The sequence below is a fragment of the Salvelinus sp. IW2-2015 genome, linkage group LG12 (assembly GCF_002910315.2).
Source record: "Salvelinus sp. IW2-2015 linkage group LG12, ASM291031v2, whole genome shotgun sequence".
NCBI classification, from domain to species: Eukaryota; Metazoa; Chordata; class Actinopteri; order Salmoniformes; family Salmonidae; genus Salvelinus; species Salvelinus sp. IW2-2015.
In genome coordinates this window covers 830,298-843,077 of record NC_036852.1, presented here as the reverse complement: position 1 = coordinate 843,077, position 12,780 = coordinate 830,298, and the positions used below count along the sequence as shown (strand labels likewise).

At 41.1% G+C, this 12,780-nt stretch overlaps 1 long non-coding RNA gene across 1 annotated transcript; it reads left to right on the top strand.

Annotated features, from left to right (window-relative positions):
* The first annotated feature begins 1,509 nt into the window (after positions 1-1,509).
* Positions 1,510-11,666, top strand: LOC111970845 (uncharacterized). The gene is made up of 2 exons (XR_011480661.1): positions 1,510-2,126; positions 9,136-11,666. It is a non-coding gene; the product is annotated as an uncharacterized lncRNA (long non-coding RNA).
* Positions 11,667-12,780: the final 1,114 nt, after the last annotated feature.

Here is a 12,780-nt window from a genome sequence, read left to right as displayed (position 1 = left end):
TAATCCAAGTTGATCATTTTAAAAGGCTAATTGATCATTATAAAACCCTTTTGCAATTATGATAGCACAGCTGAAAACTGTTGTGCTGATTTTAAAGAAGCAATAAAACTGGCCTTTAGACTAGTTGAGTATCTGGAGCATCATCATTTGTGGGTTTGATTACAGGCTCAAAATGGCTAGAAACAAAGAACTTTCTTCTGAAACTCGTCAGTCTATTCTTGTTCTGAGAAATGAAGGCTATTCCATGCGAGAATTTGCCAAGAAACTGAAGATCTCGTACAACGCTGTGTACACGCTGTGTACAACGCTGTGTACAACGCTGTGTACTACTCCCTTCACAGAACAGCGCAAACTGGCTCTAACCAGAATAGAAAGAGGAGTGTGAGGCCCTGGTGCACAACTGAGCAAGAGGACAAGTACATTCGTGTCTAGTTTGAGAAACAGACGCCTCACAAGTCCTCAACTGGCAGCTTCATTAAATGGTACTCGCAAAACACCAGTCTCAACGTGGACAGTGAAGAGGCGACTCCGGGATGCTGGAGTTGCAAAGAAAAAMCCGTATCTCAGACTGGCCAATAAAAATACGATGTAAGATGGGCAAAAGAACACAGAAACTAGACTGAGGAACTCTGCCTAGAAGGCCAGCATCCCGGAGTCACCTCTTCACTTCACTGTAGCAACCTCATGATGGGTACAGGGAAACTTTTTCAAGTATCATGTAGTAGCCTCAACCTATCAATGCTACATTGAACTGGGTGAATGGAATATGAATGACTGTCATCCAATATGCTGTAATAGAAATAAGGCCATGATCATAATTTTATCATCCTCTCATCTTAAATAGGACCGACCGCCATTGGCACAGACTTCAGTTCAATGTCTAGTTTTGATTTACATTTGATTGAGTTGTCAACTAATGTGAAATCAACAAAACATTTCACCATGTCATTGATTTAGGTTAAAAGTTGGGTGAAAAATGACAATGCCCTTAAGTTGATTTACTTTTTTCAAATGTAGTTTGACTCACCGTGGAAATCTGTCATCACATGGGATGGCGTTGAGAAGTGTTGCTTGAACAATCTTCCTTCTTTCCAAAGTGAGGAAGGGTGTATTTCTACAAAATAAACCAATATACATTCTCTGCTTTTTTTCTATGTGTGTTTTTAAAAGAGAGCTTATCTTGAATCAAAATCCCATGTACTTATAATGGGGAACTTGCTCAATTTGGACTCCCTTTAAATAAATCAGATTTGACCTTTCAGACACAAGTCACATGATTTGTATCTGATTTCAAACCACCTTTGTATGTGGCTTGAAATAGCCGATTCGAATTGGATATGCGAAAAAATAGTTTTTGTGTCACTTCAAACTGCCAAAGTGAACAAGGCTAGAGTCGTTTGCGGAATGCCACCTGCATCCACATAAATTCAGTTGTAAAAGCCTAACGAATGATCAAATAAGCCTCACGTAATTCAACACTCTCWTAGACCACCATACAAAAAAGGCTTATTTCGCGGACATATTTTGGAAGGAATAAATCCTCTCGCTTTGCCTCTTCCTCTCTGTCGATACTCCGCATTCAGACGTAAAGTGAAAAGTATGCAAGCGTTTTATGATACTTCGATGTGCATGAGATTTGCATCCGGTCATGTAAAATTGTAATTATAGAGTGACAATGACTGTAGAAAATAGTCAGCCAGATTCGTTCTCGATCAGTAGTTTAGCTAGCTAACCAGTTAAGCTTGTTTTATAAACCTCAACACACTGCGTCTGGTTTCGAATAGCGATTCATACAGTGTTATAGATGTGCAGTAGCAACAAGGATCGTGTGAGATGGGCTTTAAAGAACATTATTTAACTTTGAATCAAATCTAAGTGAAAGACAAGCAGACAAAACGGATGTGTATACAATAGCACAGCAGACTTCGTTGGTTTTCAGCTTTTGGTTTTACCCGCACCCCTTTCGTTTGGTATACAAAACACAGAGAAAATGGCGGAATTTGAGGACGAAGCACTGCCCCGAACAATGCAGGGGAACCGAGATGAAGAGGAGCCCCAAGATACCGATGACTAAGCCAATCAAGATGCAATACAACCCAAGTTTCGAGGAAAAGCACATTGAAGAGGTAAGAAGGTACAAAAATAAGACTACTACTAGGAACGTCGAACGTTCAGGCTGCCCCATGCACACTGGTAGTAGTGGGGAGTCGACTCAAATAATCGATTATTCGGCTCCAATTTCTGCGTGTCAAGCATCGATTCCGCTAGGCATCACTCCTAAGATTCAGTATTTTTGCAACGCAGGAAACGATTTTACTTATTCTACTATGAGAACAAACTCTCGCATCTTCCACAGCAAATACATAAAGAGCAAGGCGGAGGGGCATAGGTCGACATGTTGGCCAGTCAACTGTGTATCGGCAATCAAAAGATGTAGGCTAGAGGCTATCGCAATGCTGTATTTCACCATTTCTTCGCTTGCAATGTCTCGCGCAAGTTCACCAAGGTAGAGGCTATTAATTAGTATGCTGAGCTATTCTACACGCTACAGACCGAAGACACAAACACACACTAGAGAGAGGATCCGGGCAGGCAGAGAGACAGTCAGAACCGTGCATATAGGCTATATCGTGGTAATATGTATCTAGCAATGCCTCGTAAATTCACCAAAAGTATATTAAAGTATACATTAGGCTATCAATGAGTACGGCTAAGCTATTCTTCATAGTGCCAGTTAATTGAAGTTGAACATTGCCAAATGCACCAGTTTAATTTGGTCTAAATGTGCAATAAAAAGTAGTGTATAAAGCGTATGAAATGAATCCCTGGCTGGTGGTTGATGCCCTAGGTCAGGGTTCTCCAACCCTGGACAGTTACCTTCCTGTAGGATTTGTATTTATTTCACCTTTATTTAACCAGGTAGGCTAGTTGAGAACAAGTTCTCATTTGCAACTGTGACCTGGCCAAGATAAAGCAAAGCAATTCGACACATACAACAACAGAGTTACACATGGAATAAACAAAACATACAGTCAATAATACAGTAGAAAAAAGAAAACAAAAAGTCTATATACAGCATGTGCAAATAAGGTAAGGGAGTTAAGGCAATAAATAGGCCATGGTGGCGAAGTAATTACAATATAGSAATTAAACACTGGAATGGTAGATGTGCAGAAGATGAATGTGAAAGTAGAGATACTGGGGTGCAAAGGAGCAAGATAAATAAATACAGTATGGGGATGAGGTAGATAAATGGGCTGTTTACAGATGAGCTATGTACAGGTGCAGTGATCTGTGAGCTGCTCTGACAGCTGGTGCTTAAAGCTAGTGAGGGAGATATGAGTCTCCAGCTTCAGTGATTTTCGCAGTTCGTTCCAGTCATTGGCAGCAGAGAACTGGAAGGAAAGGRGACCGAACGAYGAATTGGCTTTGGGGGTGACCAGTGAGATATACCTGCTGGAGCGCGTGCTAGGAGTGGGTGCTGCTATGGTGACCAGTGAGCTGAGATAAGGCGGGGCTTTACCTAGCAGAGACTTGTAGATAACCTGTAGCCAGTGTGTTTGGCGACGAGTATGAAGCGAGGGCCAACCAATGAGAGCGTACAGGTCGCAATAGTGGGTAGTGTATGGGGCTTTGGTGACAAAACGGATGGCACTGTGATAGACTGCATCCAATTTGTTGAGTAGAGTGTTGGAGGCTATTTTATAGATGACATTGCCGAAATCGAGGATCGGTAGGATGGTCAGTTTTACGAGGGTATGTTTGGCAGCATGAGTGAAGGATGCTTTGTTGTGATATAGGAAGCCGATMCTAGATTTAATTTTGGATTGGAGATGCTTAATGTGCGTCTGGAAGGAGAGTTTACAGTCTAACCAGACACCTAGGTATTTGTAGTTGTCCACGTATTCTAAGTCAGAACCGTCCAGAGTGGTGACCGCTTCAACCCCAGTTGTAATTAACCTGACTTCAGTTTATCAACCAGCTATACTGAACAAAAATACAAAAAGCAACATGCAACAATTTCAAAYATTTTGCTGAGTTAGTTCATATAAGGAAATCACTCAATTGAAATAAATAAATTAGACCCTAATCTATTGATTTTTACTGGGGCGCAGCCACGGGTGAGCCTGGGAGGGCATAGGCCCAATCACTTGAGGGCCAGCCAATGATAATTAGTTTTCCCCCACAAAAGTGCTTTATTACAGACAGAAATACTCCTCAACACCCTGCAACAACACCTATTGCAACAACACATCATCAGTAGGGTAAAACTAACCTGTCTCACGACGGTCTAAACACAGCTCACGTTCCCAATTAGTGGGTGAACACTACACTCAGACATTCCCGCAGGTGTCTGGCTAGACTATAAACTCTCCTTCCAGACTCATATTAAACATTTCCAATCCAAAATGAAATCTAGAATTGGCTTCCTATTTCGCAACAAAGCCTCCTTCACGCTGCCAAACATACCCACGTAAAACTGACTATKSTACCGATCCTCGACTTCGGCGACGTCATTTACAAAATAGCCTCCAACACTCTACTCAGCAAACTGGATGCAGCTTATCACAGTGACATCCGTTTTGTCACCAAAGCCCATACACCAAAAGTATATTAAAGTATACATTAGGCTATCAATGAGTACGGCCAAGCTATTCTTCATAGTGCCAGTTAATTGAAGTTGAACATTGCCATCTATAAGTCTTTGCTAGGTAAAGCTCCGCCTTATCTCAGCTCACTGGTCACCATAGCAACACCCACCCGTAGCACGCGTTCCAGCAGGTATATCTCACTGGTCATCCCCAAAGCCAACACCTGCTTTGGCCGCCTTTCCTTCCAGTTGTCTGCAGCAAATGACTGGAACGAATTGCAAAAATTGCTGAAGTTGGAGACTTCATATTTACCTCATAAACTTTAAGCATCAGCTATCTGAGCAGCTTACCGATCGCTGCAGCTGTATTCAGCCCATCTGTAAATAGCCCATCCAATCTACCTACCTCATCCCCATATTGTTTTTATTTACTTTTTTGCTCTTTTGCACACCGGTATTTCTACTTGCACATCTATCACTCCAGTGTTAATTTGATAAATTGTAATTACTTCGCTACTATGGCCTATTTACTGCCTTACCTCCTTATGCCATTTGCACACTGTATATAGAATMTTTCTATTGTGTTATTGACTGTACYTTTGTTTATTCCATGTGTAACTCTGTTGTTGTTTGTGTCGCACTGCTTTGCTTTATCTTGGCACGGTCGCAGTTGTAAATGAGAACTTGTTCTCAACTGGCCTACCTGGTTAAATAAAGGTGAAATAAAAGGTGAAGAAGCCGGATGTGGAGGWCCTGGGCTGGCGTGGTTCCACGTGGTCTGCGGTTGTTAGATTACTTGTTAGATATTACTGCACAGTTGGAACTAGAAGCACAAGCATTTTGCTACACTCGCGTTAACATCTGCTAACCATGTGTATGTGACCAATAAAATGTGATTTGATTTGATGCCGGTTGGACGGACTGCTACATTTRCTAAAATGACGTTGGAGGTGGTTTATGGTTGAGAAATGAACATTGAATTCTCTAAACAGCTRTGGTGAACATTCCTGCAGTCATTTTCTCTCTCTGTGGGTCTAACCCTAAGAAGTTCTGGAAACCGGTGAAAGACCTGGAGAATAAACCCTCCTCCTCACATCTGCCCATGTCCCTTAATGTTGATGTAGTGGTTGTTACTGACAAGAAGCACATGGCTGAGCTCTTTAATCACCACTTCATTAAGTCAGGATTCCTGTTTGACTCAGCCATGCCTCCTTGCCCGTCRAACATTCTTCATCTCCCARCCRTTCTAYTGTGACTATCCCCGATGCGTCTCCCTCTTTTTCCCSTGCTACAAAGTTTCTCCCTGCAGGCAGTCACTGAGTCTGAGGTGCTAAAAMAGCTCCTTAAACTTGACCACAAAAAAACATCTGGGTCAGACCCTTTAAGGTTGCTGCCCCTATCATCACCAAGCCTATCTCTGACCTTTTTAACRMGTCTCTCCTTTCTGGYGAGGTTCCCATTGCTTGGAATACAGCRARGGTTCYTKCTTTATTTAAAGGGGGAGATCAAGCTGATCCTAACTGTTATAYGSCTATTRKTYTTTTGCRCTGTTTATCAAAAGTGTTGGAAATACTTGTCAATAATCAACTGACTGGTTTTCTTGACGTCTATAGTATTCTCTCTGGTATGCAATCTGGTTTCCGCTCAGGTTWTGAARATGTCACTGCAACCTTAAAGGTCCTCAATGATGTCACCATTGCCCTTGATTCTAKGCAATGTTGTGGTGCTATTTTTATTGACTTGGCCAAAGCTTTTAACATGGTAGACCATTCCATTCTTCTSGGTCGGCTAAGGCGTAATGGTGTCTCTGAGCGGTCTTTGGTCCTTTTTGTTAACTACCTATCTCAGAGTACAGTGTATAAAGACAGAACATCTGTTGTCTCAACCACTGCCAGTCACCAAGGGAGTACCCCAAAGCTCAATCCTAGGCCCCATGATCTTCTCAATTTACATCAACAACATAGCTCAGGCAGTAGGAAGCTCTCTCATCCATTTATATGCAGATGATAGTCTTATACTCAGCTGGCCCCTCTCTGGATTTTGTGTTAAATGCTCTACAACAAAGCTTTCTTAGTGTCCAACAAGCTTTCTCTACCCTTAACCTTGTTCTGAACACCTCCAAAACAAAGGTCATGTGGTTTGGTAAGAAGAATGCCCCTCTCCCCACAGGTGTGATTACTACCTCTGAGGGTTTAGAGCTTGAGGTAGTCACTGGAATGAGCTGCAACAAACACTCAAACTGGACAGTTTTATCTCAATCTCTTCATTCAAAGACTCAATCATGGACACTCTTACTGACAGTTGTGGCTGTTTTGCGTGATATATTGTTGTCTCTACCTTCTTGCCCTTTGTGCTGTTGTCTGTGCCCAATAATGTTTGTACTATGTTTTGTGCTGCTACCATGTTGTTGCTACCATGCTGTGTTGTCATYTGTAGCTGCCTTGCTATGTTTCCTTATGTCTCTTTATGTAGTGTTGTGTTGTCTCTTTTGTCATGTGTGTTTTGTCCTATATTTATATATATATTTTAATTTTTAATCCCAGCCCCTGCAGGAGGCCTTTTGCCTTTTGTTAGGCCGTCATTGTAAATAATAATTTGTTCTTAACTGACTTGCCTAGTTAAATACATTTWAAAAATCATGACATGCACACTTCTCATCCATAAAAAGTGTAGCCTATTATCGTCAAGACATGACATTGAAATATTTTCACGCCTACGATGAAAACCTCCAGGCTTCCGTCATGAGTCAATTAAATTTGAAAAAATGAAGAATTACAAGGGGCAGTTTGGAAAAACMAATCCTGTGTGAATCGTCCTCTGGAATAATACTCATGCTTGGATAATAATTACAAAACCAACATCTCTAATAATAACCATCCGAATAGGGCTATAACACGGCGCACCAGTTTGAGTGTGTCAAGAACTGCAACACTGCTGGGTTTTTCACYCTCAACAGTTTCCTGTGTGTATCAAGAATGACTCACCTTCCAAAGGACATCCAGCCAATCGAAAACGGGTAATTGATGAGAGGACAAAGGAGGCTGACACGGATTATGCAGAGCAACCGACAGGCTACAGTTAGTCAACTGGCAGTCCAGTACAACATTGCCCAAAGACCCATAAAAGAATGCACAACTCGTTGTACGTTGACACGAATGGGGTATGGTAGCCGACAACCTTAGTTCCACTTCTTTCAGTAAAGAACATTGGGACCCTTGATAAAAAATAGGGCCACAGGATATCTGAACATCATTGCCATTCAGGTGCATCCCTTCATGGAAGCATTGTATCCATCTGTGGCAAAACAATTTTTAGCGGGATAATGCCACAAGGCTAGGATTGTCCAGGAATGGTTCCACGAACACAAGTGAATCAAGCTTACTGCAATGGCCTGCCCGGTCATCAGATCTCAATCCAATTGAGCATCTGTGGGATGAGATGGAACGAGCTATTCGGAGTAGAGATCCACAACCAGCCAACTTGACACAACTGTGAGAAGCATTGGAGTCAACACAGGCCAGCATCCCTGTAGAAAGCTTTTGACAACTTGTGGAGTCCATGCCCCAACGAATTGAGGCTGTTCTGAGGGCAGAAGTGCATGCAACTCAATATTAGGAAGGTGTTCCTAATGTTTTGTACCCTCAGTGTGTCTGTATACGATGGTGTAAAGACATAATGGAAAGTATATGAATAGATAAGGTGTTTACAGCAGTAGTTATAGAAGATGAGCCTTGGCTAGAATACGCATGCTATTGATTACAGTAGAACAAGCTAATCAATTCCAGTTTAGAGTGGCCGCTTGGTAAATGTTGTGTGCCGTTTTATAAGGTATTAATTTATCAAAATATTAGCAACCAAGAGGGTGCACAATGTCAAAACTCTTGGTTGCATCGAAGCCAGCAAAATATAAGTAATCTGAACACAAGTGTGACACGTATGTGGAGGGAGTTATTGTTATGTTTGGTCTTCAAGATATCACAACTTATTTCTGCATGTATTGATGATGATTTTGGACGTTTATAACCGGTGTTTTGACACTGGGCTATAAATCTAAAATTGATGACAACCGGAAGCGGCAACCGTATCAATTTCAACTTATGTTTTAGGAATATAAATGATAATTTTAACATTATTTTCAATATGATTCTACTTAATGATATAAAAACTACTGAATGAGCCCTACAACTTGCTTTGATTTATAGATTTCTATTTTTTGTTGTTGTGAAAATACATTTGTCAACTTATACTGTCAATGAACCTTCTCTATCCTAGATCACTAGCCTATGGTGATCTCTAGGCCTAATGACAAAGAAATCATCATTATCATGTTGATACTGCTAGGTATTTCAAATTATTAGACCTAGCTACTACTGTAAAATAACCTAAGTTATTTGTTTAGCTATTTATTGTATATGCTATCTATTCTAATTTGGACTTTAACTGTATCAAAGTAGGCTATTTTATGTATTGCAAAATTAATGTTGTTTTAAAGAACAGGGACAATAGGCCTACTAGTAATTATGCAACTTTAAATGTTTTTCCAGGCAGAGGAGATGGACACCTCAGAAGACCTGCAAGATGACAACCTGATCGAGCAGGAACACTTCCACAGTTCTAATAATGAGCAGCAAGATGGACATTTGGCAGTTAGGAGGAACGTAATATTAGAACGAACTAAATTCAACCAAAGACAACAGGAAGCAGGAGAGACAGCTGATGATTTTATCACTGCACTTCATTGTTTGTCAGAACATTGTGGTTATGGAGCTCTGCTCAGTGAGATGATAAGAAATAGACTAGTCATGGGGTTACGTGACAGAAGACTGTCCGAGCAATTACAAATGGACCCAGAACTAACACTGGATAAAGCTGTCACACGCATTCGTCAAACTGAACTTGTGAAAAAGCAACAGGACCTGCCGGAGAATAACTTCAAAGTTGCCAGCAGTACAGCAAATGTAGACGTTGTGCTTTCACATAGCAAACCGCAATGCCCAGCCAATACCCAGTGCCAATCAGAGAAGAAGCAAAACTCAGAAAGACCACAACCTCAAACAACGCAGGAGAATGGAGAGGAGCCCCTAGATACTGATGACTCTGATGAGTGGATCGAGGGTTTCAGTCCTGGAGGAGAGAAGCCACACTACTGCTCCGACTGCAGTAAGAGCTTTAGAAAAGTGAGGGATCTTATAAGACACCAGAGATCACATACTGGAGAGAAGCCTCACCACTGCCCTGTTTGCGACAGAAATTTTGCTCGATTAGATAAGCTTAAATTACACAAAAAAATGCATATGAAAGAGAAACATGTCACACAGACAGAAGAAACTAAACTGAAGGTAGACCGTGTGCACACACAGCAAAGAACCGCCAGCAGAGGCAGGCAGAAGAGTAAAATGCGTGCAGAAACACCAGGAAAAATTGTCCAGTCACAGCCAGGAAAAGAATTGTCTTGCAAAAGTTTAACTAGAAAGACTCAACACTCAGAAAAACTGCAACAACCCCAAACAATGCAGGAGAATGAAGAGGATCCTGAAGATACTTCTGATGACTGGACCGAGAGTTTCAGTACTGTAGAGAAGCCATACATCTGCTCCGACTGTGGTAAGAGCTTCAAACAAGCGAATCGTCTTATAAGACATCAACGAACACATACAGGAGAGAAGCCTTACGACTGCCCTGACTGTGACAAAAGTTTTGCTCGATTAGATAATCTTAAATTACACCAAAAAACACATATGAAGGAGGAATGTAATTTCCACTGCTCTGACTGTGTGAAAAGCTTRGTCCGACTGAAGCAGCTTGAAAAACATCAGCTAACACACAAGAAAAGTTTTGAAAGACACAGAATACATTTGAGCAAAAGAAAACAATTTCTCTGCACAATTTGCGGGAAGGAGTGTCGCAACATGAAAATACACATGCGAATACACACTGGAGAGACACCGTATCTCTGCACTGAGTGTGGGAAGAGTTTTCCATATACAAAATCATACCAAAGACACATACTAACACATACCTCTGGAGAAAGAGCAACCTATCCTTGTTTGGAATGTGGAAAGTGTTTTACTCGCAGAGATGGCATGTTGAGACACGTGAGGAGGATTCATACTGGAGAGAGAAATCATCAGTGCAGAGACTGTGGAAAGAGATTCTTTCGAAAAGAGACACTGAAGAGACACATGCTAGTTCACACTGGAGAGAAACCATACCAATGCTCTATCTGTGGTCAACCCTTCTCCCAAGATGGAGACAGAAAACGCCACGAGAAGAGGCACTACTCTGGTGTCTCAGATTTCCTCGATTTATAATGCAGAGGTGGTGGAGGTACAGTAGCCTAGTGGTTAAGAGCATTGGGCTAGTAACCGAAAGGTTGCTGGTTCAAATCCCCGAACTTACTAGGTGAAGAATCTGTCGGTGCCCTTGGGTTAGGCACTTATTGCTCCTGTAAATCGCCTTGAATAAGAGTGCTAAATGACTAAAATGTCATGTAAAATGTGTTTGGCATTGCAGGAAGTGGGAACCTACCTAATCACTGTGACTTGATAATCTAATAATCTGTTAACTACAATGTTGGTGGCCTGGAATTGTCACCACAGATTATTGAAGAGACTCACAAGACAGTCTGTTGCTGATATATTACTGTCTTCATAGCAGTATTTATTGTTTTCAAAAGTTGGTTATTTTAAATCAAGGGTGGTTCAGGGAACCGGACTTAAAATATGGAAAATAACTACATTATTTGAGTAACACTAACCGAAATCTAAAGTGATCTATACTGTTCCGGAACAGAACCATTATTTAAAAAGCATGGGAACCGGTTAATAACATTATTTAAAGTTTTCCAGTCCCACAAAAATCGTAGACAAAGCGCATATGCAAAGCCCTCACTGTCACTCAGAAACGTATTCCAGCGTCTGCCTGCCAGTTGGAAGTCTTTGCCAGTAAGTGTGCGTGTGTTTTGGATACCTGCCCCTCCCCTCTGATGCATAGGTTACTGTAGCCTACTGATGACAAAACAAGTGTAATTCAGAAAATAGGCAGAGCTGTTTAATAAAAATTATGGATTGACTTATTCAATTGGTCGGAACAGTGGAGAAAGAAAAAGTCATGTTCAGAACGAAATGATTGGAAAATAATTTCAGTTCCGACCCTTGTTTAAAAAAAAATATATATTTTTTTTTAAAGGTATTTGAATATTTTGTTTCAACAAAAGCATATTACAGTATACTACCAATAGCAGTCATTGTTGAACGTTGGTAATTCCCCATTGGTGGTTCAGTTAGTTCATATTGTATTAATGTTTATATTGTTTTGATTATCAAGTGGGCCATAAGCTAGTTTAAAAACAAGTCAATGAAAGGTTCACAGCTACAACCTTCAGTGAGTTTATACATTTGTCTGAAATTTGCTTAATTCGGGGTGTCGTCAGGCAACCCAATACCATCGTTAGACTTTTAAACGGACACTAGATGGGGTAGATGTTGTGGTGGAATTATTGTAATCAAAAGGAGGGACTTTTAGATTTCTTCAAAACAATCAAACTTTATTATTTAATTAGTGCAGTAATGGAGCTGGTCGGTAATTACCCCTGGAGGTGATCACTGAGAACTCAACGAGTTGGTTCGAGCCACAGCATTTTATAGCAAAGTCCATCCTCCTTCAGTTTACATGACACAACAGATGTATGGAATGGGTCACAAGGTTAAGATTTGTATGAAAAATACTTCGAGTTTTCAACAGTATCTGCTGTAACAGCATTGTGTAGAGACCAGTGTCTGGCCCCCCAACTCCATACTGGAGCCATGTCTCCCTGGTACCGTATAGAACAGAAACATTAACTCATGCTCTGGAATGTGGTATCCCCAAAGATGACATAAATCTCCTGTCAGTGTTATCTCCCAGAGGCCCACTTTCAGTTCACACAGACACAATAGTTATAAGAACCCTCTATTCTGTTGCATAAAACAACCNGAGAGAAACCATACCAATGCTCTATCTGTGGTCAACCCTTCTCCCAAGATGGAGACAGAAAACGCCACGAGAAGAGGCACTACTCTGGTGTCTCAAATTTCCTCGATTTATAATGCAGAGGTGGTGGAGGTACAGTAGCCTAGTGGTTAAGAGCATTGGGCTAGTAACCGAAAGGTTGCTGGTTCAAATCCCCGAACTTACTAGGTGAAGAATCT